Genomic DNA, 25,972 nt, shown 5'->3' with positions numbered 1-25,972 from the left:
ACCCCACTTTTCCACCAGTGAAGGGGCTTCCTAGTGTGTGGAAACTTTTCTTCCTTCACAGGTCCCTCCCAGAGGTGCAGGTCCCATCCCTATTCTTTTGTCTCTGTTTTTTCTTTTTTCTTTTGCCCTACCCAGGTATGTGGGGAGTTTCTTGCCTTTGGGGAAGTCTGAGGTCTTCTGTCAGCATTCAGTAGGTTTTATGTAGGAGCTGTTCCACATGTAGATGTATTTTTGATGTATTTGTGGTGAGGAAGGTGATCTCCATGTCTTACTCTTCTGCCATCTTGAAGGTCACGCCCCACACGTGATGTTTTTAATCAACCATTTTCTAAGAGCGGTCACACATTTGTGTTTCATGGCAGTTTCAGTTACACAATTCGATCTACCTTTAACCACAATTTAATAGATGTTTGTAGCTACTGTGGCCCTAATCTCCTCACTCCTCTCAATTGGGAGGGAGTCTATTAGCAGTTAGAGAAAAAATAAGTTAGCCCAGAAATGCAAGGCTGAGAGTTAAAGTAGAAAAACATTGATGAGCTCCACATCTAACTCTCTTCTTTATTGTTAATGCAATTAAATACATCTTCTTAACCTTTTTAGTGCTGAATTTCAATTACTTTCCGTAGACTATAAATAATACTAATTTACTAATACTAATAGTAAATAATGACTAATTTCAGTTAGGTTGATAAAAATGTCTTTCATTTATTCAAATTACAGAAAAAGCAATAATGTACATAATAATATTATATCCCCAATCCCAAATCCCAGTAATTTAGGAAACATAATGTGGGGTTAAAAAAAAGCCAGTGGAAGAGCTTATAACATTAACCATTGGATTCCATTTTTCCTAGTTCCACATGAATATTGCAGAAGTTTATTGATAGAGTATCAGAAGAACTAAAGCAAAAATGTCTGTGTGTGTGTGTGTGTGTGTGTGTGTGTGTGTGTGTGTGTGTGTGTGTGTGTAAAGGAGGTCACTGATTTTTAATTTTTGTTTATATCATTCAGGTTAGGTTATACTATAACAATAATACACATAAATTCTTTGTAGTTTTACCCCTGAAAGCATTACATCCTTTGCTTATTTCTTATGCAGGTCAGCATGTCCTAAGGCTGGGCTTCTCCATCAGTCACTGATGTACACTGCCTGTAGCTACATCTTAGGGAGCATGTGGTTTCAGGTCACCAGGGCAGAGCAAGAGAAAGACAAAGGGTCTTAAATGCATTGACCCAGATGTGACAAATAACACTTCTTTTCACTGACCATTGACTGGAAATAATCATATGGCTCTACTGCAAGGGCATTAGGAAATATGAGAGAAAACTTGGATATTCAGGGACCATCATCATATGTATAGTCAGCCTTTCCTATTATGGATTCAATCAATTGCAAATCAAAAATATTTGAATGAAAAAAAAAATCCAGAAAATTTCAAAAGGCAAGACTTGAATTTGTGAGATGGTAACTATTTACACAGCATTTATATTAGGTGTTATAGGTATCTAGAGATAGTTTAAAATATATGGGAGATGTGTGTAGGTTATACACAAATACTATATCATGTACTGGAAAAGACTTGAGCATCCTTGGAGTTTGCTGTCCCCAGGGGTCCTAGAACCAACCCCTGTGGATACCAAAGGACAACTGTATCTAAAATCCAAACACATGTTTTCTGGGCATATACCCAGAGAAAACCATACTTCAAAAAGACACATGCACCCCAATGTTCATTGCAGCACTATTTACAATAGCCGGGTCATGGTAGTAACCTAAATGCCCATCAACAGAAAAATGGATAAAGAAGTGTGGTATATATATACAATGGAATATTACTCAGTCATAGAAAGGAACGAAATTGGGTCATTTGTAGAGACGTGGGTGGACCTAGTGACTATCATACAGAGTGAAGTAAGGCAGAAAGAGAAAAACAGATATGTATATTAATGCATATATGTGGAATCTAGAAAAATAACACAGATGAACTGGTTTGCAAGGCAGAAATAGAGACACAGAACAAATATATGGACACCAAGGGGGGAAAGTGGTGGGTGGCAGTGGTGGTGGTGGGATGAATTGGGAGATTGAGACTGACATATATACACTAATATGTATAAAATAGTTAGCTAATAAGAACTGCTGTATAAATGAATTTTAAATTAACTTAAAAAAACAAACATGTTTTCTTAGTTATAAATGAAAATATTTTTGTATGATTTAGGACTCAAGTGATATTCTAGTACATAAACAAATATGAATGCCATGGTTTTAAGTATTTCAAAGGTATAATGCAATTATGTAATTAGAATAATAAATTTAATTATAACTAAATAATATATAATTAGCACAATATTTAATTACATAATTATCATAATAATTATGAATTAGCTTAATACGTCAGGATAGTATTGTCCATATAAAAATTTCTCATGCAAGTTTCCCTTTCTGTAGAATATACAGTATTTCCAATTTTTCCATAAGCACATAAAATTAGTCCTCCATTACTCTCGGAATTGTCATGTGAGAAGTTTATCAATTCTTTTGAAGCATCAAAAGGGAAATTAGAGAAGTTAATTATGACAAGAACATGAGTAATTAGGTTATTTGCAGTACTTATAGGCAATAATTCTTGATTAAATATAGAGGTCATGTTAAAACATTATAATAAATAGCTTATACATTTTATATGATCATTCATGATACAAAATTATATTATTTAAAATATAAAAACTTCAGAATTTGAAATTTAAATATTAAGTATAATATTACTTTTAATAAGTGGAAAATCTGAAAAGATAAATGGTTTCTGAACCTCCAGTCTTAAAAATTGAAGGAAGAAATGAAAGTGAGTTTTACAGAAATCTGACATTACATCATAGTTAATAAAATCAACATGACAAATAATTCCTTACATATAAAATGACATTGCAGGCTAATAGGAAAACACATAGTAAAAATACAAGTTTGGCTAACTCATTACTTTTACGTCTCATATTATATCACTTATTTTCATGGAAAATACCCATTTGAGAAGTGATGACTAGTTAGTAAAAAAGTTTATTCATTAAATTTATTAGCTAGTTAATTAACTAAAATATTGTCTTTTTAATTAATTTTTTTCCATCTCTTCAAAATAGATGAAATAAATTGACATGTTATCTCTGCAGTCATATAAAATGACTAAATAGAAAATAGAGATTTATTCTTGAAAAGACTAAAAAAAGTAAGAATTATTAAGGCAAATGAAAAATTTTTTGATTTGAGGACTGTTATTCTTGGTTTGTAAGCTGTATAGATTTTCTAACCTGTCACAATTATTTTAACAGAAGAGGACCCAAAGAACCACGGAGAAATACTGTATAATATCATTTAATGGAAACATTCAAATTATATGGCAGAAGTTAGTAGTACTCCTTTTACTTTTGGACAATGATGCTCACAAAAATATAGTGCTTTCACTTGTGTTTAAAAATATTACACAACAACTTTCACTTCCATTCCTACCTTTGTGAGTGGAACAGAATCAATGCTGGGCAGCTTCAAATTCAATTAGCTATCTTAATTTCCATAAAAGCTAATTTTGCATTACCAGTGTTATTTACTGGGACTGCCCACAGAACAGAAAATTCACTGCATTCATCTGAGGGGGACGAAGCACAGTTGGTATTCAAAATGATTAGCTATGCAAAAATAACATTTTTTATATAGAGAAAATGATATAGTAGATTAAATTTTTGTACCTGGATATAATTTTTGAATGAAGTACTTGCAAAAGGCAAGCAATAACATAAACAACTAAAGGTCCAAAGAAATTTAGATACATACAAAACTTTTCACCAGCTAGTTCAGATTTTCAGCAATATATACAAATATTTATATTTATAATAATGTAATTCACTTCAATTTTAGAAAAGTAATGTTATGCTCTAGAATTGATTCTGAGTATACTCTAGGCCAGAAAAGTTTTTATTTAATTCAATATTTTATTTTGAATATGCTTTTAAACTAAAATTTTAAAATGCTCTGACAGGATAATTTTATCTGGACATCCTTCTCTCTTTTTTCCCTCCTTCCTGCTTCCTTTCCTTCCTTCCTCTCTTCCTCTCTCCCTTCTTTCCTCCCTCCCTCCCTCCCTTCCTTCCTTCCTTCCTTCCTTCCTCCCTCCCTTCTTTTCTCCCTCCCTTCCTGCCTTCCTTCCTTCCTTCCTCCCTCCCTCCCTCCCTCCCTTCCTCCCTTCCTTCCTTCCTTCCTCTTTCCTTCCTTCCTTCCTCCCTCCCTCCCTTCCTTCTTCCCTCCCTTCCTTCCTTCCTCCTTCCCTTCCTCTCTCCCTTCCTCCCTTCTTTCCTTCCTTGCTTCCTTCCTTCCTTTTTTTCTTTCATCTAGTTGTCAATTCACTATTCAAAAATGTATTGTGAAAAATGGTACAGATGAACCAGTTTGCAAGGCAGAAATAGAGATACAGATGTAGAGAACAAACGTATGGACACCAAGGGGGGAAAGCCGGGGGTGGTGGTGGCGGGATGAAATGAGAGATTGGGATTGACCTATATACACTAATATGTATAAAATAGATTACTAAGAAGAACTGTATTAAAAATAAATAAAATTAAATTTTAAAAAAATGCACTTTCATGAAAATAAAAATGGATTGGGGCTTCCCTGGTAGCGCAGTGGTTGAGAGTCCACCTGCCGATGCAGGGGACACGGGTTCGTGCCCTGGTCCGGGAAGATCCCACATGCCACAGAGCAGCTAGGCTCGTGAGTCATGGCCGCTGAGCCTGCACGTCCGGAGCCTGTGCTCCGCAATGGGAGAGGCCACAACAGTGAGAGGCCCGCGTACGGCAAAAAAAAAAAAAAAAAAAAAAAAGGATGGTACATCCATTATATATTTTAAAAATAAATAAAATTAAATTAAAAAAAATAAATGCACTTTCATGAAAAAAAATGGATTGTGCATCCATTATGTACCAAGGACTGTGTTAGCTGTTAGGAAAACACAGATGAAAATATAAGAATCTATAAAGAACGTACAAGGTAGTTGAATTCATGAACTTCCTGTAATTCATTTTGTTGAATTTTCTAAAGCAAAAGCATACATCAGACAGCACTCAGATCAAGAAACATTACCCCAAACCCAGAAGCTCCTTTCTATTTCTAATAAATATTTCAGTATCTTCCAATTTAAGGCTGTTGCGAATAGTACTATTGTGGGTTCACTTGTGCACTTTTTTTACACATACGTATGCCTTTCTGTTGATTATATACTTACTCATAGAGTTGCTGGTCCTTAGGTATGCTTGTGTTCAACTTTCATAGATACTAAGAAATGACAGTACCAAGCAGATAATCTAATTTACATTCCCACTAGCAGTGTATTAGTAATTCAGTTCAACACCTTGGCAACACATGGTAACTTCATTTTATTTATTTTCACTCCATTTTTTGTCAGGTTTATGGAAGTATAATCACCAACAGTAACATTCACTGAGTTTTGACAAATGTATACAGTCATATGATCACCACCATAATCAAGATAAAGATTCTATCCATCACATCAAAACGTTCCTTCAAGCCCCTGGAAGTTAATTCCATCTCCCTCTCCCAACAACTTATGACTAATCTATCAATACTTTCTATCCCTATTGTCTACTTTTCCAGAATGTCAGATATATTAAATCTTAGACTATACAACCTTTTGAGTAGAGTTTTATCCACATAGCATTGTGCTTCTGGGATTCATCCTGAATATGTCAGTAGTGCATTCCTATATATAATAATGTGTGCTATTCCACTTTATGGATATACCATGTTATGGTTATCCATTCCCCAATTAATGCAGATTTCAGCTGTTTATACATTTGAGCAATTATAAATTAAGCTCTACAAATATTCATATAGAGATTTGTGTGGACATATATTTATATATTTTTTGTTCTCTGGAGTAAATACTTAAGTGCTGGATTGCTGATTCATAAAGCAAGTGCATGGTTACCTTTATAAGAAACTGCCAGACTGTTTCCCAAAATAGCTATATTATTTTTTTTTTATTTACACCAGTGATAATTGGCAGTTCAGTTGCTCTGCATTCTTGCTAAAACATGGTGTTACTTGTTATTTTAATATTACGCATTCTATTCTATGTGTAGTAGTATCTCATTGTTTTAATCCGATTTCTCTAAAGACAAAAGATGTTGAGCAACTTTTAGTATGTTTATTTGCATCTGTATACATTCTTTGGTGAAATGTCTCTTCAGATCTTTTGTCCAACTTTTGTTAGCTTGTTCCACTTTAAGAGTTATTTAAATATTCTAGATACAAGTCCATTGTCAGACATGTGATTTCCAAATATTGTTACCAGTTTCTGGCTTATCTTTTATCTATTAACAGTGAGTTTCACAAAGCAAAGTTTTAAAATTTTAGTAATGCCCAATTTATCTTCACAAAACCTCAGGTCACATATATTTTCTTTCATGGGTTCTTCAAGATGTTTTATAATTTTATATTTTACATTTAGGTCTGTGATTCATTTTGAGTTCATTTTTGTGTAAACTGTGAGGTATGTGTCATAGGTCATTATTTTGACATGTGGAAATCCAATTGTTTCAGTACCATCTGTTGAAAAGACAATTGTTTCTTCAGTGCATTGCCTTTGCATCTTTATAAAAAATCAGTTGACGTTTGTGGGCGAGTTTACTTCTTGCCTCTCTGTTCTGTTCCATTGATCAAAGTGTCTCCCCTTTTGTGAATACCATACCTCCTTGATTACTGTAGCTTTAGAGGAAGTCTTGAAATCAGGTAGTATAAGCTCTCAGACATTATATTTTCTTTCTCAGAATTATCTTGGCTATTCTAGTTGCTTTTCTTTTTCATATAACTTTTTTTTTTTTTTTTTTTTTGGTACGCAGGCCTCTCACTGTTGTGGCCTCTCCCGTTGTGGAGCACAGGCTCCGGACGTGCAGGCTCAGCGGCCATGGCTCACGGGCCCAGCCGCTCCGTGGCATGTGGGATCTTCCCGGACCAGGGCACGAACCCATGTCCCCTGCATTGGCAGGCAGACTCCCAGTCACTGCGCCACCAGGGAAGCCCTTTTTCATATAAGTTCTAAAATCAAATGATTGATATCACACACACACACACACACACACACACACACACACACACTTGCTGTTGTTTTGATTGAGATTGTATTGAATCCATAAATCAAAGAACAGAGAATTGACATCTTAATATTTAATCCATGAACACTGTTTATATCTTCTTTGACGTTTTATTAATATTTGTAGTTTTTAACATACAGATACTGCATATTTTTATTTTACAAAATGAAATGTTTTATATAAAGAAATTATATTCATTTCAGAATGCTATTGCAAATACAATATATATTTTTAACTTTGAAAGTCTGTGCTTCATAGCTTTTTGTTAACATACGTGGTACTTTTAATTTCTAGTCACAAGTTTGCTCCAGCCTCCCCTTCATATTTTTCTGGGTCGCTTAAAAGTTTTTTTATGGATTGAGTATATAATATCCTTTACTTTAAGGCTAGTTTTGCCCATTACTTAAGATGTGACTTTTCTGTGGTATCTACTTAATTCCCAGGTATTCTTAAGTTCTATCCACTCTGGATGGTCAGAACTTGGTCTGCTCTCAGCTCTGGGTAAACTGTTATGTATTATTTTAAACATTTCAGTAATATTTCATTACCTCTTAGGCATTCTTTGCCCAGTTTTGTGATACACATATAATAAAAATATACATATAATCTCCTTGCCAAACTCTGGTTTTTGTCTGTTTAGAATGGGAATGTTGTGCTCTACATGGGTGAGGGGCCCACCTTGCACCTTGGTCCAGAAAGTACCTCCAGGCAGACAGCCCACCTTACTTGTTTCCCATTTTAGAATCTGCATTGCCTGCTGTCCAATATCTAAAAATGGATGAATTTTATTTTTTCATATAATTTGTCCAATTTTCTAGTTGTTTATAAGTCTGCTACAAATTCTCTAATAGTTCCTGGAATAAGAATGCCCTCTCTCTCCTCTTAGTAACTATTTTTACAGTATCTTTAAATATACATACTGAAAATTATGTGTAGTTAAGGATAGTTTTCAAATAATTTTATTTCCTTATAGAGTCATCTAGTTATCATTTTTACATTTTTCCCTCCTAAGAAAACCAACATATAATATTACTAACCCACCATAACTTCTATTTTTTTGACATACTCAGTTGTTATTACTTTCTCTGATTATCTTAGCTCTGTATTTGCTTTCTCTAGCCTAAGAATAAGTTCCCTTTTTTGAGTCAGAGACATACCATTTCAAGTAGTTTCTCAATGTTTCTAAGAATCAACATCACTACCTTACTTCTACTGTGATACACATTTCATTTTAGAAAGCATCATATTAGAAATGGAAAATTTGTTTTATGTAGTGTGCCAGTACCAATTAATTGTTCATAACTGTGTTGAGCACCTTATTAAAAAAAGATTTCTGAGGCAGTAGAAACCAAGAGACAGAGTGCCATAATGTTCTGGCGATATCTGTCATAACTGTGCCTGTAAGAGTGCTTTTATATTTGCTAGTCCTGTATTAAGTGGTATATGCCTTTTGGATATATACCTTTGGACAACTCATACATCTCCTGATATCATGCTATTTCTTAGAACTGAATTTTTCAATATAGTAACCACTAGCCACGTGTGGCTACTTAAGTTTAAGTTTAAATGATTTAACATTAAATAAAATTAAAAATTCAGTTGCTGAGTTTCACAAACCACATTTCAAGTGCTCAATAGCCACATATAACTAGTAGCTACCTTATTGGTCAACACAGATATATACACTATTTCTATTGTGACAAAAAGTTTTATCACCTGGTAAAGGCTTTAAAGAATTCATTTATACATAAGTTTTATTGATATGTAATTGGCTCCTTAGTTTAAAACATAGTGTTGAAACATAAATTTCTTGAGGGTATATAATGTATGTCTGATTCCCTCTTTATTTTATTCTCCCCTACCAAGTGACAGGATTTTTGATAGACTCCTCTACCTTCATATATATTGACTAAATATGTGCAAATTCATCAGATGTTTCTGAACAGGAAATTGCTAGCAGTATTTCATGTTAAAATGATGATAATACCCTCATTAGCTTAAATACTGTGTGCTGTGCCATCATCTACAGAAGAAACTGCCTTTGTGTAGGGGTTTAGTTTTTCAAACAACATGATTGGTAAGTTCTTCCATTATATATGAATATCATTCTGGACAATGAACATTAAAGAGCTTCAGGCTATAATAAAAACCTATCTGACAAAGAAAGTTTAAAAAGAGCTTTATGAATTAATAATATGGTCAATGAAATAATATACTACACCACAGAAATGTAATTGGTAAGTTGAACTTTATCTACATATTTTATTTAGAAAAATAATATTAAATATTTAAATTTTAATGTATTCCTTTTTGATTTGATAAATGTTTCACAGCTACTCCTTATTTTAGCTTCTGGAAAATCTTTTGTGATGAGCCAGAGAATAATATTGTGTATAAGTTCTAATATTTCCCTCTCCAGGTTGCTTCATACTGATAGTATATGAAAAATTCATTTTTAGCTTACCAAGATTCAATTTAAATAAATTATCTTGAGGATTTTCAATATCGCTGTTTTATACCTAAGAGATTAAAAAAGCAGAGGAAGAGAGAAAGAAAAAAAAACCCTGTAACAGTAATACCTGCTTTCCCAGTCAAGGATTCTTTTTCTGTTTTGTTTGACTTAATCACTCTGGAGCTTGTAATTTATCAATTCATCTACACTGAAATATTTATTGAGCATTTGCCCTGCCAATTTTCTACTTAGATTTATTGTGTAGTCATAAGGTTAATTTATTTTCTAAAATTTATCAAAATGTATTGATGAAGCAGATACTGTATAATTCTTCCCTTCTCAACCTACCCTTTAAATCAACAGAATAATGTGTGTATTGCACTGTAACATATAGAAATGGATAGGAGAAATTTTTTACTCTACCTTAAGAAAAAAGTAGAAAAATATTGTTTTAATTGGAAAGAATCTGGTCATAGTGAATTCTGTTTTCAAAATAGGAATACTTTGAGAATTGAGCTTTCAGTCAAGATTTGTGATACAGTTTGGTGCTCCCCACACCCACCGAATGCCATCTCCTAACAAAATCAGCTAGGTAGTAAATTACTACAGAAAGGAGTGTGAATTATTTGGGCCTTAAAACACTTCAGAGTGGCCTTTAGTCATTGTTTTGGACAATTCCCAAACTTTTCCTGATATCTGGAAGTGGCTTATCATTCTTTATTTTTCCCCTAGAATAGACATTTATTATGCTTGTTTGCTATACACCTAACCTTCTTCTGCTCTGCTTTCTATCACACATAACATTTCCTTCCAGTCTCCAGTGCACTCAGATTGCTGGATAGGCTAATAGAAGGCATTTGCAAATATAAGAGGGCAAGGGGAGAGAAAAAACCTAAGTCCTCTCTTACCTGTCTCTACTCACTGTGGCATATCAGGCCATAGCCAGTCACTCATACCATGGCCCCAATCCTCATCATATGGCCTTGCTTTTGTGTTCTAGCAACTTCTGCTCTTCCTCCAGCTCTAAAGATGATAGGCACTTATTGCTGTTGCAAAACTCTGGGTTCCCTTTTAATTCCTTCTATTACATAAAACATCATTTTTATTCAATTTCCTTATAATAAAATACTTTGAATAGTTTCTGCCTTCTTTCCTAATCCATTCGTGATTCAAGTTTTCAATACATATATTGAATATATTCAATATATAATTAATTTGAATACAGGAAATGAGATTTTCATTTTTGTCAGCAATTACATAGCATTTATATAACAATATTACCCAAATAAAGTTATTTTCAAAGCATTTAAGTCATATATATATTTTGATCACTTTATTTCTGTATAACTAAATATAATATACTCCATGAATATTCATGTTTCATTTGTATAATATACATGTGAGTATATATATATTATATAGATCAAAAAAGTATGTATTCTTTTTAACTTGAATCATGATTTTTTTTTTTTTTTTGTAAATACTACTTCATAATATTTACTTCTCTGTTTTATGTTAACTAGCTTAGAAGTTACACTCTGGATTGACTGCCTAGCTAATGAAAAGGAGAGGTTTTGCAATTATAATATTGCCAAATTTACTAGATTTCCAATTCTTACACTAGCACTGAGGAAAAGAAGAGTAGAAGCACATCCATTAATAACATCTTTGTTCAACTCCTAGCTAGCCCCAGTGATAGTGCAAAATTAACTTTTTTTCTTGTAAAAGTATGGGATTTATTTTGAGACACAATTTAAAATGATAAGCATAGAAAGTTTAAATGTTGTTTGTTTAAAACTGGTAAATGCACTTGAGACAGTTTCATGAAAAGGATACTAAGATATCTCATTGTTAGGTTATTTTATTTTGGATGAGAAACTGGACCAAGAAGAAGGAAGAGTAGTGATAAAAGTCCACGTTTTCAGGTTGAAAAATAGCAATAGGTGTGTTGCAACTGATGGATTTGATGTCTAATTATAAATGTGTAAAACATTATGTGTTATATATTGGTTTAAAGAAATTTCTGAGCAAAATATGTGTTGTCTTTCATAAGAAATGTATGCTTAATAGGTATTAAGTAATGTACATACTTTTGGCCATCAAGGTTTACTGTGGAATGATATCTTTTTGCTGACCTTATAAAACCTGTGAAATATTAACAGCAAGTGGGAGTGATTTTAGTATGGCTGGATAAAGATTTTGCATGCTTCTATTTGGGAGAATGTCTTTTTTTTCCTCTAAAATTGAGACATATGAATATCTTTTATTTCAGAGGTCTAGTTTAAATAATCTAGTCAATTATATCAACACTCTGAAATAGATAAAAACTGGGATAATTTGAGGGCCGTAAGCATAAATTTGTTTATAAAGGATATATAAAGGCATATGTAAGATATATGGAGGAACTTTTAAGATAAAGCCAGTTTCTTTTAAAATAAGTCCTTAAAATATACCATCTCTTAAAATGTACAAACCTCCCTATTTTATCTGATCTAGTACTATGATTTCACTGTTAAGAATTTTTCAGGCAAAAGAATGTCTGTATGCAATGATGCCGCATATGTAAGTGCTCTTAGTAACTGACAAGTAAATTTGGGAAAGGTTGCCTAAATATGCCCTGCTTTAGGGACTGGGAGTGAGTTAACAAAACAGTAGTATTTTTCACCAGGGACTGTATGTCAGCAAAACATAATATGTGGTTTTTTCTAGACTTCCCTAAAGGCAGCCCTGAGACAAGGTTTTTTGTGTAAGCAATCCCTTAACAGAAGTAAAGAGAGCAGAGATGCCTGTATTTAACCACAAGCTTTTCATTCTCTTTTGTAGTAGATATCCATAGTTTAGGCCTGTTCTGATGTTCACTTTCCTTTGGGTTATTAGGACCTGATATTCATCTGGAAAAGTATGCTAAGTCCTCTTCTCAGAACATCCTTTTCTGTTAGATTAGATTTCTACCACAGTTCGTAAAATTAGAGCACTTGAATCAAACCCAAGTAACCTGATATCTCCAGGCCATGTGATTTCTTCATAGATAGGCAACCAAGAAGAAGAAATGGAGGGGCAGAGAAGCGGTTGATATTTTAACACAAAAAAATTGAACCTAACTGGCACAGTTGCTAACAAAACAGCAACAACACAGGGCTTTGATGAAATCATTTGGGCCATAAGTCGTGGCAAACCTGATGTTAGCACACAAATATTCTTTCTTTTAAGGTCATATATAATAGATTACATTGTTTATACTTACTTTAAAGCATTGAAAGATTTTAACTGGTAAAGGTTTCTTAAAATTTTGCATTCTATTTTTCCCCTAAAACATGGATATTGAATTTAACTAGATACGGTGTAAGTCCATTTTTTTAGTTAGGGTTTACATTTTATAGAGGATCTTCACAAAAATAAGTGCTTTTCTGATTATGTGTCCATTAATTTTCAAAGATAAGTTAAGTAAATAACTTTTATTTTTATACATTGATGTTACGGACTATAGTTTATATTCTGAGGTACAGAAATAAATAAAATTGAAATATTTACTTTGTATTTTATTAGTTTTCTACAGGAATGATGATCACTTAAAAGGATTGTGATTAGACTGAAAGCCCAATATAAGGAATCATTATGAGGTAATTATTTGCCTAGAGATAATTAAGCTCTGGCATGTTAAAATACAATATATTGACAAAAATTTCTTTTATATATAGTTCACAGTTAAAATCTATGAAAAATAAAGACAACAGATTTATATCAAGAGAGATTTGGGCCTGGGTATATGATACAGATTTTCAATATGTATAGTTTAAAAAAAAATGTATTGAAAATGTAAATTGAAGTGCAGAATCAAGGAAAAGACATGTTGCCTACAGAAGTTTTTCATTAGAAAAATTAAAGTTCTAACAATGAAAAAATAATGATCCTTGGGATAATTTATAATCAAAATAATGAGAACCAAAAAATACTCAGACAACATTTTTCTGAAATCAAAAGTATGTCTGTCACTGCTCCTGTACACAAAGATATAAATGCCTGAATATATCCTCAAAATAATAGAATGGAGAGATAAGGTAAAAAGAGGGTATATATAAAATACAGCAAATAGATATTATTCTAATACTGAGATGCACAAAGTAGAATGGTTCATCTTAGAAATATGGGACTTTTGTGTTCTAATTTAGTGTAGAATCTTCTATTTGCAAGTTAAATACATCTCAAGTCTGCTGAAGGAATAAAATCAGTTTTTGTATACCAAACTGATTTTGATGACCAATGACTCAATAATAAGGAGCTCAAATGATTTCACTGAGGCTCTTTCTCTTTTATCTGATATTTCTGGACTGCTTTACTCTGGACTGTTTTATTGTCACTTGTTCCTAACTGAGCAATTTTTCCCCCCCAAATTCAAGGGACATTCTACCAAATGTCCCAACTGTATACAATTCCAGCTAGCATTTACAGTTGGGGGAGTGGGAAAAAAAAGAATTTTTCTTTCAAGAAATATAGATAAATCCCAGTGAAAAATCAGAAGGCTGTGTTTGGTCCTCCCTGAGTCAGGTACCGTCCCCAGGACCAGTCATTATACCAGACATAGGAAGTAATATAAACAGCAAGTCAGGAGTCAAGATTCTGGGTGGAGTTGGTTAGGGGGAGGTGGACTGACGCTTGATAGAAAAGACAGAATCAATTGGAAAAGGGAAAGACATATTTCCCAAGAAAAAGCAAAGTGCTAGAAATAGTATGACGGGGAGAATGTAGAGCATACAGAAAAAAGAAAGTTTGCTATACTTCTCAAATTGGCCAAGATACTCTTACAGTATGAATTGGTTTAGAACAAAGAAATGAGAACCTGTGAAAATGAATCTTAGAGTTCAACAAGGTGAAACTGTGAAGCCTAACTGTAGTATGCTTTGAAGTCTGCAAACACCCAAAATATATTCTGTGGAAGAAACAAACATTCCAGGGCTGGTGTAATTTTCAGCCTCCTCAACATCTGTTCTCAAACTCTTTCGGGGAGAAAACAAAAAGTGTTTCAAGTTCACCAAATCCTAAAATGCCAGAAACAAATACCTAGAAAGGTTAAAAAGAAAACAGGGAACTTTTTTATAAAATGTGTTACCATTCCTATTTTTAACTGAATTCATTGCTATTTCTAGCGGTAATATTACTTAGAGAAAGAGATGAAATTTGAGTTAAAATTAAGTATTTATAAGCAAATTAACACTTAAAGAAGCTGTAATTTTTAAAAATTTCATAAATATGGGCATCTTATACATCTAGTGGCTTTTGAAGGATGGAGGTGGAAAGAAAAATCCCTATAATGTGCAGATTGAATGTGATTGGTTTCTCAAGGAATTATAAAAGTAAGAAAATGGAAAAATGGAAATTAAGATCAGAGATATCTATTGAGTTTATTTTGCATTATATGCATTTTTTCTTATGGTAAATGTCATCATATACCAAGAACTGTTGTATGCCAGAATTTATTTCTATTTTAATTCCCCCCGCCAAATTTTAAGAATTTCTAGAAGTCTTCAAAGGCAATCCAAGATACTTATGATTGAAGGGCATAAAGCTTAGAAGATGAAATGTAATTGTTAAAAATCTATTTAATATCACTCCTGCATACTAATCAAACTATAGTATGCTATACAGACTTGGAAACTTTTTAAGAAATGGCAGTTTTAATTTTTAAAAGTCAGAAATATTTTTCTTTATTAATGATGTTATTTTATTTATTGTTTTCATTTGCAAATAGAGATAGTTTTATTTCTGTTTTCTTTTCTTTCTTTTAATACATATATATTTTTTTACATCTTTATTGGAGTATAATTGCTTTACAATGGTGTGTTAGTTTCTGCTTTATAACAAAGTGAATCAGTTATACATATACATATGTTCCCATATCTCTTCCCTCTTGCATCTCCCTCCCTCCCATCCTCCCTATCCCACCCCTCCAGGTGGTCACAAAGCACCGAGCTGATCTCCCTGTGCTCTGCGGCTGCTTCCCACTAGCGATCTACCTTACGTTTGGTAGTGTATATATGTCCATGCCTCTCTCTCACTTTGTCAAAGCTTACCCTTCCCCCTCCCCATATCCTCAACTCCATTCTCTAGTAGGTCTGTGTCTTTATTCCTGTCTTACCACTAGGTTCTTCATGACATTTTTTTTTCTTAAATTACATATATATGTGTTAGCATACGGTATTTGTCTTTCTCTTTCTGACTTACTTCACTCTGTATGACAGACTCTAGGTCTATCCACCTCATTACAAATAGCTCAATTTCGTTTCTTTTTATGGCTGAGTAATATTCCATTGTATATATGTGCCACATCTTCTTTATCCATTCATCCGATGATGGACACTTAGGTTGTTTCCATCTCCAGGCTATTGTAAATAGAGCTGCAATGAACATTTTAGTACATGACTCTTTTTGAATTATGGTTTTCTCAGGGTATATGCCCAGTAGTGGGATTGCTGGGTCATATGGTAGTTCTATTTGTAGTTTTTTTAAGGAACCTCCATACTGTTCTCCACAGCGGTTTTATCAATTTACATTCCCACCGACAGTGCAAAAGGTTTCCCTTTTCTCCACACCCTCTCCAGCATTTATTGTTTCTAGATTTTTTGATCATGGCCATTCTGACTGGTGTGAGATGATATCTCATTGTAGTTTTGATTTGCATTTCTCTAATGATTAATGATGTTGAGCATTCTTTCATGTGTTTTTTGGCAGTCTGTATATCTTCTTTGGAGAAATGTCTATTTAGGTCTTCTGCCCATTTTTGGATTGGGTTCTTTGTTTTTTTTGTTATTGAGCTGCATGAGCTGCTTATAAATTTTGGAGATTAATCCTTTGTCAGTTGCTTCATTTGCAAATATTTTCTCCCATTCTGAGGGTTGTCTTTTGGTCTTGTTTATGGTTTCCTTTGCTGTGCAAAAGCTTTGAAGTTTCATTAGGTCCCATTTGTTTATTTTTATTTCCATTTCTCTAGGAGGTGGGTGAAAAAGGATCTTTCTGTGATTTATGTCATAGAGTGTTCTGCCTATGTTTTCCCCTAAGAGTTTGATAGTTTCTGGCCTTACATTTAGGTCTTTAATCCATTTTGAGTTTATTTTTGTGTATGGTGTTAGGGAGAGTTCTAATCTCATACTTTTATATGTACCTGTCCAGTTTTCCCAGCACCACTTATTGAAGAGGCTGTCCTTTCTCCACTGTATATTCCTGCCTCCTTTATCAATGATAAGGTGACCATATGTGCGTGGGTTTATCTCTGGGCTTTCTATCCTGTTTCATTGATCTATATTTCTGTTTTTTTGCCAGTACCATACTGTCTTGATTACTGTAGCTTTGTAGTATAGTCTGAAGTCAGGGAGCCTGATTCCTCCAGCTCCATTTTTCGTTCTCAAGATTGCTTTGGCTATTCGGGGTCTTTTGTGTTTCCATACAAATTGTGAAAGATTTTGTCCTAGTTCTGTGAAAAATGCCAGTGGTGGTCTCACAGGGATTGCACTGAATCTGTAGATTGCTTTGGGTAGTAGAGTCATTTTGACAATGTTGATTCTTCCAATCCAAGAACATGGTATATCTCTCCATCTATTTGTATCATCTTTAATTTCTTTCATCAGTGTCTTATACTTTTCTGCTTATAGGTCTTTTGTCTCCTTAGGTAGGTTTATTCCTAGATATTTTATTCTTTTTGTTGCAATGGTAAATGGGAGTGTTTTCTTGATTTCACTTTCAGATTTTTCATCATTAGTATATAGGAATGCCAGAGATTTCTGTGAATTAATTTTGTATCCTGCTACTTTACCAAATTCACTGATTAACTCTAGTAGTTTTCTGGTAGCATCTTTAGGATTCTCTATGTATAGGATCATGTCATCTGCAAACAGTGACAGCTTTACTTCTTCTTTTCTGATTTGGATTCCATTATTTCCTTTTCTTCTCTGATTGCTGTGGCTAAAACTTCCAAAACTATGTTGATTAAGAGTGGTGAGAGTGGGCAACCTTGTCTTGTTCCTGATCTTAGTGAAATGCTTTCAGTTTTTCACCATTGACGATGATGTTGGCTGTGGGTTTTTCATATATGGCATTTATCATGTTGAGGAAAGTTCCCTCTATGCCTACTTTCTGCAGGGTTTTTATCATAAATGGGTGTTGTATTTTGTCGAAAGTTTTCTCTGCATCTATTTGGATGACCATATGGTTTTTCTCCTTCAATTTTTTAATATGGTGTATCATGTTGATTCATTTGCGTATATTGAAGAATCCTTGCATTCCTGGAATAAACCCCATTTAATCATGGTGTGTGATCTGTTTAATGTGCTGTTGGATTCTGTTTGCTAGTATTTTGTTGAGAATTTTTGCATCTATGTTCATTAGTGATATTGGCCTTTAATTTTCTTACTTTGTGACATCCTTGTCTGGTTTTGGTATCAGGGTGATGGTGGCCTCGTAGAATGAGTTTGGGAGTGTTCCTCCCTCTGCCATATTTTGGAAGAGTTTGAGAAGGATATGTGTTAGCTCTTCTCTAAATGTTTGATAGAATTAGCCTGTGAGGTCATCTGTTCCTGGGCTCTTGTTTGTTGGAAGATTTTAATCACAGTTTGAATTTCAGTGCTTGTGATTGGTCTGTTCATATTTTCTATTTCTTCCTGATTCAGTCTTGGCAGGTTGTGCATTTCTAAGAATTTGTGCATTTCTTCCAGGTTGTCCATCTTATTGGCATAGAGTTGCTTGTAGTAATCTCTCATGATCTTTTGTATTTCCGCAGCGTCAGTTGTTACTTCTTCTTTTTCATTTCTAATTCTATTGATTTGAGTCTTCTCCCTTTTTTTCTTGATGAGTCTGGCTAATGGTTTATCAATTCTGTTTATCTTCTCAAAGAACCAGCTTTTAGTTTTACTGATCTTTGCTATCGTTTCCTTCATTTCTTTTTCATTTATTTCTGATCTGATCTTTATGATTTCTTTCCTTCTGCTAACTTTGGGGTATTTTTGTTCTTCTTTCTTTAATTGCTTTAGGTGCAAGGTTAGGTTGTTTATTCGAGATGTTTCCTGTTTCTTAAGATAGGATTGTATTGCTATAAACTTCCCTCTTAGAACGCTTTTGCTGCATCCTGTAGATTTTGGGTCGTCATGTCTCCATTGTCATTTGTTTCTAGGTATTTTTTTTTTATTTCCTCTTTGATTTCTTCAGTGATCAGTTTGTTACTAAGTAGTGTATTGTTTAGCCTCCATGTGTTTGTATTTTTTACAAATGTTTTCCTGTAATTGATATCTAGTCTCATAGCGTTGTGGTCAGAAAAGATACTTGATATGATTTCAATCTTCTTAAATTTACCAAGCTTGATTTGTGACCCAAGATATGATCTATCCTGGAGAATGTTCCATGAGCACTTGAGAAAAATGTGTATTCTGTTGTTTTTGGATGGAGTGCCCTATAAATATCAATTAAGTCCATCTTGTTTAATGTATCATTTAAAGGTTCTGTCTCCTTATTAATTTTCATTTTGGATGATCTGTCCATTGGTGAAAGTGGGGTGTTAAAGTCCCCTACTATGAATGTGTTACTGTTGATTTCCCCTTTTATGGTATTTTTTATGGTATTTGATTTCCCCTTTTATGGTATTTGATTTCCCCTTTTATGGTATTTGCCTTATGCATTGAGGTGCTCCTATGTTGCGTGCATAAATATTTACAATTGTTATATCTTTTTCTTGGACCAATCCCTTGATCATTATGTAGTGTCCTTCTTTGTCTCTTCTAATAGTCTTTATTTTAAAGTCTATTTTGTCTGATATGAGAATTGCTATTCCAGCTTTCTTTTGGTTTCCATTTGCATGAAATATCTTTTTCCATCCCCTTACTTTCAGTCTGTATGTGTCTCTAGGTCTGAAGTGGGTCTCTTGTAGACAGCAAATATATGGGTCTTGTTTTTTCATCCATTCAGCCAACCTGTGTCTTTTGGTGGGAGCATTTAGTCCATTTACATTTAAGGTAATTACCGATATGTATGTTCCTATTCCCATTTTCTTAATTGTTTTGGGTTCGTTATTGTAGGTCTTTTCCTTCTCTTGTGTTTCTTGCCTAGAGAAGTTCCTTTAGCATTTGTTGTAAAGCTGGTTTGGTGGTGCTGAACTCTCTCAGCTTTTGCTTGTCTGTAAAGTTTTTAATTTCTCCATGAAATCTGAATGAGATCCTTGCTGGGTAGAGTAATCTTGGTTGCAGTTTTTTCTCCTTCATCACTTTAAATATGTCCTGCCAGTCCCTTCTGGCTTGCAGAGTTTCTGCTGAGAGATCAGCTGTTAACCTTATGGGGATTCCCTTCTGTGTTATTTGTTGTTTTTCCCTTGCTGCTTTTAATATGTGTTCTTTGTATTTAATTTTTGACAACTCAATTAATATGTGTCTTGGCATATTTCTCCTTGGATTTATCCTGTATGGGACTCTCTGTGCCTCCTGGACTTGATTCACTATTTCCTTTCCCATATTAAGGAAGTTTTCAACTATAATCTCTTCAAATATTTTCTCAGTCCCTTTCTTTTTCTCTTCTTCTTCTGGAACCCCTATAGTTCGAATGTTGGTGTGTTTGATGTTATCCCAGAGGTCTCTGAGACTGTCCTCAGTTCTTTTCATTCTTTTGTCTTTATTCTGCTCTGCAGTAGTTATTTCCACTATTTTATCTTCCAGGTCACTTATCCATTCTTCTGCGTCAGTTATTCTGCTATTGATTCTATCTAGAGTATTTTTAATTTCATTTATTGTGTTTATCGTTGTTTGTTTCATCTTTAGGTCTTCTAGGTCCTTGTTAAATGTTTCTTGCATTTTGTCTATTCTATTTCCAAGATTTTGGATCATCTTTACTATCATTATTCTGAATTCTTTTTCAGGGAGACTGCCTATTTCCTCTTCATTTGTTAGGTCTGGTGGGTTTTTATATTGCTCCTTCATCTGCTGTGTGTTTTTCTGTCTTCTCATTTTGCTTATCTTACTGTGTTTGGGGTCTCCTGTTTGCAGGCTGCAGGTTCGTAGTTCCCATTGTTTTTGGTGTCTGTCCCCAGTGGCTAAGGCTGGTTCAATGGGTTGTGTAGGCTTTCTGGTGGAGGGGACTAGTGCCTGTGTTCTGGTGGATGAGGCTGGATCTTGTCTTTCTGGTGGGCAGGTCCATGTCTGGTGGTGTGTTTTGGGGTGTCTGTGGACTTATTATGATTTTAGGCAGCCTTTCTGCTAATGGGTGGGGTTGTGTTCCTTTTTTGCTAGTTGTTTGGCATAGGATGTCCAGCACTGTAGCTTGCTGATCGTTGAGTGAAGCTGGGTGCTGGTGTTGAGATGGAAATCTCTGGGAGATTTTTGCAACTTGATATTATGTGGAGCTGGGAGGTCTCTTGTGGACCAGTGTCCTGAAGTTGGCTCTCCCACCTCAGAGGCACAGCACTGACTCCTGGGTGCTGCACCAAGAGCCTTTCATCCACACGGCTCAGAATAAAAGGGAGAAAAAGTAGAAAGAATTATTAGAAGTAGAGAGAAGGGAAGGAAAGAAGGAAGGAAGGAAGGAAGGAAGAATGAAAGAAAGAAAGAAAGAAAGGAGGGAGGAAGGAAGGAAGGAGGGAAGGAAGGAAAAAAGAATGGAGATAAAGTAAAATAAAATAAAGTAAGATAAAATATATAAATATATAAAATAATAAAGTTATTAAAATAAAAAAATATTTATTAAGAGAAAAAAATTAAAAAATAAAACGGACGGATAGAATCCTACGACAAATGGTGCAAACAAAGCTATACAGACAAAATCTCACACAGAAGCATACACATACACACTCACAAAAAGAGGAAAAAATCATAAATCTTGCTCTCAAAGTCCACCTCCTTAATTCCGGATGATTGGTTGTCTATTCATGTGTTCCACAGATGCAGGTACATCAAGTTGATTGTGGAGCTTTAATCCGCTGCACCTGAGGCTGCTGGGAGAGATTTCCCTTTTTCTTCTTTGTTCTCACAGCTCACAGCGGCTCAGCTTTGGATTTGGCCCCGCCTCTGCGTGTAGGTCACCAGAGGGTGTCTGTTCTTCTCTCAGACAGGACGGGGTTAAAGGAGCCGCTGATTTGGGGGCTCTGGCTCACTCAGGCCGGGGGGAGGGAGGGGCACGGAGTGCAGGGCGAGCGTGCCCTCGCAGAGGCCGTCGTGACGTTGCAGCAGCCTGAGGCGCGCCGTGCATTCTCCCGGAGGAGTTGACCCTGGATCCCGGGACCCTGGCCATGGCGGGCTGCCCAGGCTCCCCGGAAGGGGGGAGTGGAGAGTGACCTGTGCTCGCACACAGGCTTCTTGGTGGCAGCATTAGCAGCCTTAGCGTCTCATGCCCGTCTCTGGGGTCCGTGCTTTTAGCTGCGGCTCGCGCCCGTCTCTGGAGCTCCTTTAAGCAGCGTTCTTAATCCCGTCTCCTCACGCACCAGGAAACAAAGAGGTAAGAAAAAGTCTCTTGCCTCTTCGGCAGGTCCAGACTTTTCCCCGGACTCCCTCCCAGCTAGCCGTGGCGCACTAACCCTCTGCAGGCTGTGTTCACGCCACAAACCCCAGTCCTCTCCTGGTGCTCCGACCGAAGCCCGAGCCTCAACTCCCAGTCCCCCCTGCCCTGGCGGGGGAGCAGACAAGCCTCTCGGCCTGGTGAGTGCCGGTTGGCCCTGATCCTGTGTGTGGGAATCTCTCTGCTTTGCCCTCCTCACCCCTGTGGCTGTGCTCTCTTCCGTGGCTCCAAAGCTTTCCCCCTTCACCACCCGCAGTCTCCGCCCGCGAGGGGGCTTTCTAGTGTATGGAAACCTTCCCTCCTTCACAGCTCCCTCCCACTGGTGCAGGTCCCGTCCCTATCCTTTTGTCTGTGTTTATTATTTTTTCTTTTGCCCTACCCAGGTACATGGGGGGGTTTCTTGCCTTTTGGGAGGTCTGAGGTCTTCTGCCAGCGTTCAGTAGGTGTTGTGTAGGAGTTGTTCCATGTGTAGATGTATTTCTGGTGTATCTGTGGGGAGGAAGGTGATCTCCACGTCTTACTCTTCCACCATCTTCCCGGAAGCCTCCAATGATATTAATTTACTACCATCTTCACCTCTAGCAAAAGATTGCTTCTACGACTCACCAAATAATCAATCCTCTGTCAAATTCCATGTTTGTCATTTTCTTAACTAAGCCTGAAGGAAATCTGGAACACAATTTTATAAATACCGTACCCTCACCCTCTTTTCAAATAGTAGGAAGAACAGGGATCACACGGAGTATTGGGAAATGAATTTGTGATCTGATGGTCAGTGTTCAAAATTTCAGAATTGGGAAAATACACCGAAACCATTCATTTGGTATTTTTAAAATATAATAGATTTTGTCTAAATTTCTGTATCTATTTCTCCATCTCCTACTCAATACCCCATATATTCAGTTCTCTCTTTTGTACTCATAAATCAGCTGAAGTTAGTCTCACAAAATCACCATTGATCTACATGTCAGTAATTGCAACACACTATACTTATTGTAATCAAATTCTCAGGATTTGTGTAGAAAACAGCATACTCTGTCCTTGAAACTCTCTCACCTCTTGACTTCAGGGTCTTCATTCTCTCCTAGCTTCCCTTCTGTGCTTTCCACTTCTAAGTCTCTTTTAACAGCTTATCCTCATGTGCCCACTCCTCCAGTATTCCTATTCCTGAGGACTTTGTCCTAACCCCCTCAGCCTTACACACTCTGTGTATTTTTCTCTGAACTGCCTTATCTATTCTCAACTCTGTGCCTTGCTCTCCTGAACTTGAAATTTTGCATTAATTTGTGACTGGATGATTCTGCTTACATATATCAATGATACCTCAAATGCTAAATTCCTAAAATAGGAAGCTATATCTTCTACCCAAAGCTAACACTTTTCACAGTTTTTTATCTCAGGAAATAAAATTATTATTCAACAGTTTTTTGATATGAAAACACAAATGAACAAGCAAGCTACTATTCATCCATGGCTTTCTCATCCCAATCACTCATCCACATCCAGGTGATTTCAAGGTCCTGATCTCATGAAACTATAGGAAAAAAAAATACTGAGAATAAACAAGGGTCCTGAGTGTTCAGGAGAAGATACCTTGTCTTCTATTTCTAAGGCTCCAGGTATATTAAAAATATAAACAACTAGAACAAGGTTTCAAAATATTGTGGTTTATTATAAATGCCTATATGTAATAGAGTAACACCACATAATTTACATCTGTATTACAAATTACACTTGTTATTTTATCTTAATTTTTAGTTCATAATATATCACTTCATCTATAATAGTACAAAACATGGTGCTTAGGAATCCAGTCTCAAGTCAAACTACCTGAGCTCAAAACCTTGTTTCTCTGTCTACTTAGTAGTCTGGGATAATTACATATTTTACCTCTCTGAGAATGTTTTCTCATCTATATAAAATGGATGTAATCATGATACTTATGGTTTATTTCAAAAAGCATATAAATGAATTCTTTAGAAGTTGGCACATTCTGTAAATATTAGTTACATTATTTAATGTGTTGTTATCATTATACTTTGCTGATGGATTTCTTGTGTCATAAATTCAGTTATGTAGAAATAGAGCTTTTATCTTTTTAAAAGTTTCAAACCTGTATTTTGTCCAAAAATAGAGTACTTTAACTCATTATATAATGATAAATTCAATAACATCAGGATTTCTTAGTTGATTTAAAATTTTCTTAGTAAACTCAGTCTATTTCGAATTCCTATTACCCAGTTTTTGACTTAAGGAGGTCTCTAAATTCCAGGTGCTTGGGTGACACTGTGGCATTGTGGGCACATGGCTGGATAAGATCATGCTCAAGTATGGCTATCCCTCCACACTGGTATTTACGTTCCTAATTGGTCCTTTAATTTATAGTCTACCATACTCCATTGTATCTGCTTTCACTATGATAATATTTTTCTATTTATTCAAGTATGGTTTAATATAAGTTACAGGTATATAATATAGTGATTTACAATTTTACAGGTTATATTTCATTTATAGTTATTAGAAGATATTTACTATATTCCCATGTTGTACAGTATATCCTTGTAGCTTACTTTATACCTAATAGTTTGTATCTCTTACTCCCCTACCCCTATATTGCCTCTTCCCTCTCCCCACTAGTAACCACTAATTTGTTTTCTATATCTCTGGGTCTGCTCCTTTGTTGTTATATTCACTAGTTTGTTGTATTTTTTAGATTCCGCATATAAGTGATATCACACAGTGTTTGTCTTTCTCTGTCTGATATTTCACTTAGCGTAATGCCCTCCAAGTCCATCCATGCTGCTGCATATGCCAAAATTTCATACTTTTTTACGGCTGAGTAGTATTCCACTGTGTGTGTGTGTGTATGTGTGTCCACGCGTGTGTGTGTATCATCTTCTTTATCCATTCATATGATGATATATTCTAATTTTCTCTTATGAATTTACATCCTTGGAGTATATAATGTTAGTTCTAACTCCTTTGCTAATCGAGGTCTGCAGGAAAAAATAATAGTGTTGTCTTTGACCCTCTTTGCCTCTGACACCATCAGTGTATCATTCCTTGTTCTGCTGAATGAAAGCTGGACTGGCTCAAACAATAATTATAGTAAGGTTCCATCTCCCATGTGTCCACATGAGATTGAAGTGTAGGTCTACTGTGGACACTACTTCTTTGAGAGTCCTATCACTATTCCCAGAGAACCTAATTCTCAGGGGGAGAGAAAATTCATTCCTCTCTTCTAAAATTCTGATACCATGAAGTCTGTTGTTTCTCTGCTTTTGATTTTTATTTCCCCAATAGCCCAGAAGAATATGCTATTTCTTAGCTGAAAGGAAGGAAATCAGGACAAAGGACGTAATTTTTCTCTTTAATATATTTATAGTTAAGAAATTATTTTTTAAACTAAGTCTAATATTTGATGCTTATTTTTTTTTTTCTGATTCTTTTTTGGCTACTGACCTTTGAGGCAAAGAAGCCTTCATGCCAAATGGCCCAAAAAGGAAAAAAAAAAAAAAAAAATCACCAGATGAAAGGAATGTAGCTAGAGAAAAATGCATATATTGTTTATTACTTCATATTGCCATCGCATTACACTCTTTGCCACATCAAATAACATTCTGTGTTAATTCTTTCTTAATAAGTTTAGAATTTATTGTTGTTTTAAAGGCCATCATCCTATTACTACACTTCTCTACATAAAATCCTAGTAAGCTATTTTAGACAACCCTTATTTTAGGGATACATTTAAATTTTTTAGACTGAGATGTAATTGACATATGACTTATTTTAGGTTACAATACAATGATTTGATACTTGTATAGAGGGTTATATTCTTAATTCAGA

This window comes from Leucopleurus acutus (genome assembly GCF_964270905.1).
Source record: "Leucopleurus acutus genome assembly, chromosome: 7".
Classification (NCBI taxonomy): Eukaryota; Metazoa; Chordata; class Mammalia; order Artiodactyla; family Delphinidae; genus Leucopleurus; species Leucopleurus acutus.
Note: the sequence above shows the minus strand (reverse complement) of the source record.